Source organism: Stegostoma tigrinum, chromosome 9, assembly GCF_030684315.1.
Source record: "Stegostoma tigrinum isolate sSteTig4 chromosome 9, sSteTig4.hap1, whole genome shotgun sequence".
Classification (NCBI taxonomy): Eukaryota; Metazoa; Chordata; class Chondrichthyes; order Orectolobiformes; family Stegostomatidae; genus Stegostoma; species Stegostoma tigrinum.
The window spans coordinates 92,405,499-92,413,286 of record NC_081362.1 but is presented as its reverse complement, the minus strand read 5'-3'; the positions used below and the strand labels follow the sequence as shown (position 1 = coordinate 92,413,286).

Here is a 7,788-nt window from a genome sequence, read left to right as displayed (position 1 = left end):
TGCGGACTGCCCTGTGTTGCACCTCCGCCGATGACGGAATTCCTGTCACAGTGACTTTCAACCCTGGCTCAGGGGAACCAGTGAAGGTCGAATGTGTGTGTGATTTTGCAAAGAGGTAACCCTGGAGGTATTTCCACACACACACTCGAATACCCAAGCAATACGCTGTTCCCTCACAGCTCAGAGCAAACAATCAGATAAGGGAGGGGAATGCATTTGTTGCAATCCACTGCGGACAGTGCAGTTCATTCTCGATAAGATCCTGTTTTAAATTATGAAAGAGGCTTTGATCTGATGGAGATTGCAGTGCGTTTGAAATATGACCCCCTCTGACGAAGGGTGACTGGAAGTGGCTTTCAGGCTGGGGGGATCCAACAACGTCACTGCACAAAGTCTGCAAGATTTTTTTTGCCCGAAAAAAAAACAATTGCTATTCTGGGAATTGGTGCCAGGAATAACCCCGTCAGCTGGCACACACACACACACTCTGCAGCGTCAAAAGCAGAGAAAGCAACAAGTTTAGAAACGGCATTTCGAGACTAGAGGCAGACTGAAGCACGGATTCCTCTTACAGGGCATGTAAACGGTAGAGACAGGACCATATACAAATACAGCAGAGTGCCTCTGAAGAGGAACCCAACAGTGAGACCAGTAAAATCATTCTCTAACTCTCTCTTTATGTGTCTTTGTAAGGGGGGTGGGTGGGGGCTTGACTTGTTAATTTTCTACCTTCTTCATAACTTGTCGGGAAAGCCACCAAAAAAAATCTTGTGGCAAAATAATGACTTTTCTCGTGACAAGAGTCCTTCCTTTTTGTAAAAAAAAAGTATGCCTTGTGGGAATGATTGGAGAGCGGAATGGGAGAACTGGGGTTTTCCGAGAAGGGGCTGAGTTCAGGCTAAGATAGGTTGTAAATCTGGGCTGGTCTGTATCATTTCCAGCAAGGGTTTCCGACTTTTGAGGAATGCAGACGGGGCGGGGGGAGTTGGAGTGAAAGTGGGTTTGTGAAGCTGCTGATTGTAACAGAGTGTTTGGGAGGCGAGGGGAAATACCCTCAGCACCAGGGGCGTTTGCACAGTGCGGGTGTCTGTTAGCTTAGAGCCCTGACATCTCCTGGAGCTGCAGTGTGTGAAAGCAAATAGAAACAGGCTCCGATTCACTGATCTGTCTCCCCCATGAGGGACACGGTCACTCCTGGTTCTGGTTCGGCTTCGGATCCTGGTTCTGCTCCGGGACCTGCTCCTGGTTTTAGTCCGGGTCCTGGCTCTGCTCCGGGACCTGCTCCTGGTTTTAGTCCGGGTCCTGGCTCTGCTCCGGGACCTGGTTCTGGGTCCCGGTCTGACTTCGTGTTATGAACCGCCAGGGAGTCGGTGTTGGCCGGGATCCCGGTTGTAACGCGGGGTCCTGGGTTGTTGGCTGGGCTCCCGGTGTTTCGGAAAAGCTCGGGGCTGGAATCTGGAAGCGTTCCGGGAATGTTCCATGACGTGTCCAGGAAAGGGGCTGGAGTCAGAGCAGGGAAACCAGTTGGCGAAGCCAGAAAAACTGTGTGTGATATGTGTGCATTGTGTGTGTATGTCGGTGTATGTGTGTGTGTGTCTGTATCTGTGTGTGTGCCTGGTGATTACAAGTCTCAGGAAAACTCCACAACTCACTGAAAACAATACGTTTGTCAATCTCTCTGGAGCTGCCAAAAGGGAGAAAGGTCAAGAGGGGCTCTTAACCACCTGACCCTGCTGCAGGCAAATGCATAACCTCAGAGTAGAAGGTACACTGGATGGTTATCTTGAGATTAGAACCAAGCTTATTCCTCACCCTCCCACAAATGGTGGTGTAAGTAAAAACAAGTGTTAAAGGCTTTCATCACAGGGATTTCTGCAGGGTTAAAGAGGTCAACTTGGGAGTTAGGTGGTTCCCTGTCAATGAAAGCGACAATTTATTTTTATATATGAGATAATCTATGACTCCAAGTCAATGACTGGTTCAATGTTTGGGTATTTATGGGTGCAATTTATGTTGTTGTGTAAACTCACATTGCAACAAGAAATATTTTGAGCTTGCTGTTAATTTTCTCGAAAGCACAGACAGAGTACGCTTCCAGGAGTTCCCTAAGACAACTTCAGTATTGAGGCTGGACGCATTTTGTTTATAGTGTGCATTTGTATGGAGCATGTTGGCTGTGGTGACTAATGTTTAGTTGGAAAAAGTACGCCTGGTGTAACTTCATGTTGAAGCACGCCTTGATGTCTTGAACTCTTTCCGCCAACCCTGGCCACCGGTACTTCCCACCGCATCCTGAAACCTCTTGGCTGATCTTCAGATTGGCAGGCCCAATAGGGAAGGAAATTACCCCCCACCCCCATGACATTTAACATGTATTTTGGATTTTCCTTTTTTCTACCAATGCTATTTTTGCATTGGACAAATACAGCACGCTCCTGTTACATTTTCTTTTCATTCTGCATCCCTGTCTGCAATTAGAGGTTATCCAAGGTTAGGAATGAGCTGGCCTGGTGATTGTCCAGGCCACCAGTTCACGATGATTGACTGAGTTCAGGTCAGCTCCTGTTTTTATTGTATGAGGCTAGTTTTTATTTCTGGTCTTTGGGATCACGTTCTGTAAATTGCAATTTTCTCAGAAAAGTAGGATACCAGATTACAAAAAAAGGATCGTTACTTCTAAAACATTCCCACCTCCTGTAAGTACACAATAGGAACTTTAGGAGGCCATTCTGTCCCTCAAGCTTGCCCCAAAATCCTATAAGATCATTGTTGCTGTGCCCAGACCTTAACCCCTCTTTTGTGCCAGCTCCTCATAGCCCGCAATCACCATATTTTCCAAAAATAAGCCTCCTCTTTAAATACCAAATACTTCAGTCATCCAGTCTGTATTGCTAGTTGGGGTAGAGAATTCCTGACATTCATTATCCCCCAGGAGAAGAAAATCCTTCGCATCTCAGGTTGTCCCCTCAGTCTGTAACCGAGTTTGAGACTCACCCACTGGTGGAAACATCTTCTCAACATCAATCCTGTCAAGCCTCTTGGAACATTGTATGTTCAAGAAGATCACGCCTCATTCTTCTAACCTTTGATGAATAATCATCTAACCTGTTCAGTCTTTCTTGACACATTAACCTTCTTCATCCCAGGAATCAGCCATTGATTCTCTTTTTGAATAGCCTCCAATGTTGGTATGTTCTTTGTGAAGAAGAAGAGCAAGAAGTGTTCACTTGCACCCCAAGTATGGCCTCACACACATCCTGTACAGTTCTAACAAAACTTACAATCAATATTGGTCATCCCTTTAAATAAATGCTACATTGAATGAGATAACAAGGTGTAGAGCTGGATCAACACGGCAGGCCAGGCAGCATCAGAGGAGCAAGAAGGCTGACATTTCGGGTCTTGACCTGGGCATTTCTGAAGAGGGGTCCCGGCCCAAAACATCAGCTTTCCTGTTCCTCTGATGCTGCTTGGCCTGCTGTGTTCATCCAGCTCTACACCTTGTTATCTCAGACTCCCACTTCGGCATTTCGTACTATTTCTATATTGCATGAACCATTTCTAAATTGTCTTCCAATGAAAAAGCCTGTGGAGAAGTGGGCTGTTCATCGATGGCAGCTTGTTTGCTACTACAATATAATGATATCCCACCCTTGCTTCACATTCGCTCTAGTTACCCCTTTACAGGTTAGCACTGTCACCTCACAGCGCCAGGGACCTGGATCTAATTCCAGCCTCATGTTGGTGGTAAAATCTGCACCTTCTCACTGTGTTTACGTGGGTTTCCTCTGGGCGCTCTGGTTTCCCCCCAGCAGGTGTGCAGTTAGGTGGATTGGCCATGCTAAATTATCCATGATGTGCAGGCTGGGTGGATTAGCCATGGGAAATACAGAGTAACAGGGATGTGGTGGGGGGGGGGGGTGGTCTAGGAGGGATGCTGTGCGGAAAGTCGGTGTAGACTCGATGGGTTGAATGGCCTGCTTCCCCACTATGGGGTTTGTAATTATCTGTAATGTAGTTGGGACATGCTTGGATGACGAGAGGCTCTGTACAAATACAAATCTCTTGTTGAGGGTTGCAGCACCTTGCCATCGTGCTGCCTGAGGTGAGTCAACTCACAAACAGTGTGGGCATGAGCCAGAGACCACTCTTAACTGCACTATGGCAGAATGCAAAGATATTTCTCCTGTTGGGGAAAAGGCAGGAGATTGGTGCTTGATAATAGAACACTGGAGGTTAGATGGGCTGAATAGCCTTCTGCACTGTTACAATTCAGTGATGCAAAGGTAGTTAAGAAGCATGCATACTTACTGTCTTATCAGACTGAATTGCATTCATTGTCACCTTTTGATACGTGTGCAAGCTTAATAGCAACAATCTTGTAATGCACCTTTGCTTCAATAAACCTGAGCCATGTGGAATGCTGAACACAAATAAGTCTTGCTATGATGAGATCATTCTCCTGGGAGAGTTCTGCAGAAGGCAGTCTTGTATCTCCAGATAACAAGTAAACCCTTGTAGGAGTGGTGAGGGTTGTGACTGTTGGCAACAATCCACAGCAATTGATTGGGAGTGCTGTGTCTACTTATTTCACAAATGTTGGTGTTGGAATTCCTGCTCAATGGAGCATATTAGCACTGTGAAATGAGGCAGTTATGTTGTATCGTATGTAGAGTCAGTTACTGCTCAAATTGCCTGTATTAGGAGATCACACAGCAAGAAGGAGGCCATTCAGCCCACAGTATCCATGTTAGTTTCTTGGATGATTGGTCTTTCCTCATAGCCATGTAACTTTATTTCTTTCTAAGTGCATTTTTAGTTTTAAGTTGTTTGATGGTTAATTGAACAGGGGATTACATTAAATGTGCAGATTAGGTGAATTAGCCATGGGACATAGAGTGTTACAGTGAAAGGGTAGAGGGTTGGGTCTGGGTGGGATGCTCTTTCGAGGTTCGGTGCGAACCTGTGTTCACGCTGTAGAGATTGTGTAATTCTATGAAATATGATCTTCACCTCTTCTTTTCAGTTAGCGGAATTTCATTTGGATAAAAGTGAGAACTTTCTGCCACACTCTTTCATTTGAGCCCTGTGTTGTAAATTTAAAATAAGGAAATGTGGCACAATTTCCCTAAATCAGTGATTTTTCAGACTTCTTGTACAGCAGACAACCTGTGGATATTACTGCATTGCTGGGAATCTCTGGGAGACACTGACACTGTTTTTTAAGAGGTACAGCAGGAGTGACAGATAATGCAATTCAATGCCTTAACCTCATACACCTTGATCAAATATTCAGAGGAAGAGAGAAAATTGCAATGATTGTGTGTTAAAAGCATACCTTTGGTCAAATCTAATGTGATCTACCTCATAAGCTTTGACCATAGCCTTGCCTAAAGTGGTGCTATGTGAATAGTTAGTTTCAGATATCTAGACTCATATCCCCAAAGCATTCAGAGGTAGTAAGAACTGCAGATGCTGGAGAATCTGAGATGACAAAGTGTGGAGCTGGATGAACACAGCAGGCCAAGCAGCATCAGAGGAGCAGGAAAGCTGATGTCTCTGATGAAGGGTCTAGGCCCGAAACATCAGCTTTTGTGCTCCTGATATGCTGCTTGGCCTGCTGTGTTCATCCAGCTCCACACTTTGTTGTCTTGTTTCGGGTCTAGACCCTCCTTCAGAAATCTTTTTCTTCAGAAGGATCCTCTTCCTTAAGACCCTCCAATCCATATTGGCCTTCCCTGTACGTAGTTCCTCCATTGAATTAGTTCTTCATCAATGCAAACTGTTGATACTGTAATACAACAATTGCCCTCTGTTGCTGCATTTTGATGTTAATTTCCTCTGAGAGTTTAGTGCAGTGGGAGGAATGTGAAGCTGAGACTACAATCAGATCAGCCAGGACCTTATCCAACAGCAGAGCAGGCTTGAAGAACTGAAGGACCTACTCCTGCTCCTATTTTCCATGCCCCAAAATCAGTTCTGTTTCCTATAGTGCACCAGAGGAGAAATATTACAAGCTGCTGTGTGATGAAGCCAGTAACCAGCTGATAAATTGAAACCTTACTCGCATCATTCATGGAAAGATTTACAAGGATGTTGCCAGGACTAGTGAGTTTGAGCTATAGGGAGAGGCTGAATAGGCTGGGGTTTCTTTTTCCCCTGGTGTGTCAGAGGCTGAGGGGGTGACCTCGTAGAGGTTTGTAAAATCATGAGGAGCATGGATAGGGTGAACAGCCAAAGTCTTTTCCCCAGGGTTGGGGATCCCAAAACTAGAGGGCATAGATTTAAGGTGAGAGGGGAAAGATTTTGAGGGGTTAGCGAGTTTTTTTTCCTAGAAGCAAGGCATTCCAACTGGAACTCCATCAACAAACACATTGATTTGGAGCCAATCTACCATCCTCTGAGAAAAAGAACAGGAAATGACATCACCAACCCAAGGAAACCTAACCAGATAAATAGAAAGCGGGACATAACACCAGCGCTTCACCGGAGGCTCACTGATGATGTTACCTAGAATGGTGACAAAACATCTGAAAACTAACCTTCCAGCTCAGCGAGCAAACTCACATCCAGAATTTCAAGGGGTAAATATTTCGCACAGAGGGTGGTGCATGTATGGAATGAGCTGCCAGAGGAAGGGGTGGAGATGAGTACATTTAAAGGGATCTGCATGGGTACATGAATGAGGGAGACTTTAGAGAGATATGGGCCAAATGCTAGCAAATGGGATTAGATCAGCATTGATGACTTGGACTGAAGGGTTCTGTTTCTGTGCTGCATAGCTCTATGATTCCATTTATATAAGCTATATTGAGGAGATAAAGAATAGATCGTGTTAGACAGGTGTAAGAACTCTGGTGTGGGTTTCCTATTTTGTTGCGTGGATTTACAGGAATTGCTGTTAGGATTTTGGTGATTGAACTGCTGTGCTGCACCTGCTTTATGTGTAAAAGGAAGAGAAAACCTTGCTTTTTGACAGAACCTGTCAGGACATCCCAAAGCATCTCCTAGCTACTGGGGTACTTCTTGAAGTCTAGCCAGTGCTCTCGTCTGGGAGATCTACACACAGAACAAAGTCACAAAAACAACGTGACAATGATAGAGGTGATTATTGCCCAAGAAACTGAGAACTCCCCTTTGCATGATGCCATGGGATCACTTGCATCACCCTACGAGAGCAGAGGGGATCTTAGTATAATCTCTCACTTGCGAGGCAATGCCTCCAATATTACAGCACTCTTTCAACATGGGCTTAATACGCTCAACCACCGGAATAGAACTCATGAGCTTGTGACACAGCTGAAGAAAATATTATCTGTTAAGCTATAGTTAACCATGGTTAGCATTCCTGTCTCTGCTGTAGGTTCAAATCAATTGTTACCTTTTCTGAGTTGCTGCTCTATGCTGCCTCGATCTCTTTCTGGAAATCCTCCCTAAACCTCTTTGCATCTCCTTCCACCTTTAACATCTCAACCAAGTAAGATGCTCCTTGAATCCTAGATCTTTTTACCAAGCTTTTGGTTTCCTGCCTGGGTATTTCCTTACGAGGCTGACTGTCAAATTTTGTCTGACATTGCTCCTGTGAAACACCTTGAGAGGTTTCGTTACGTCAATGAATGTGAATATGATAGAAGTTGTTGCTTGTCACTGTGTTTTATCAATGTCTTAACCTCTAAGTGCGTTGTTACAGAGGGAACGTTTTAAACCTTAAGGAAAAATGTTTTTGGGGTTGGCAGAAATTTTGTTTCATTATCTGCGCATCTGTGGCGAGAGCTGCATTTATTCCCC

The 7,788-nt window shown here is 44.9% G+C and overlaps 1 protein-coding gene across 1 annotated transcript in view; it reads left to right on the top strand.

Annotated features, from left to right (window-relative positions):
- The first annotated feature begins 364 nt into the window (after nt 1–364).
- hivep2a (HIVEP zinc finger 2a) overlaps nt 365–7,788 on the top strand; it is a 264,542-nt gene continuing 257,118 nt past the window's right edge. Inside the window, exon 1 of the mRNA XM_048536448.2 lies at nt 365–651. The gene's annotated coding sequence lies outside the window, so the exon portion shown is untranslated. The remainder of the gene's footprint in view (nt 652–7,788) is intronic.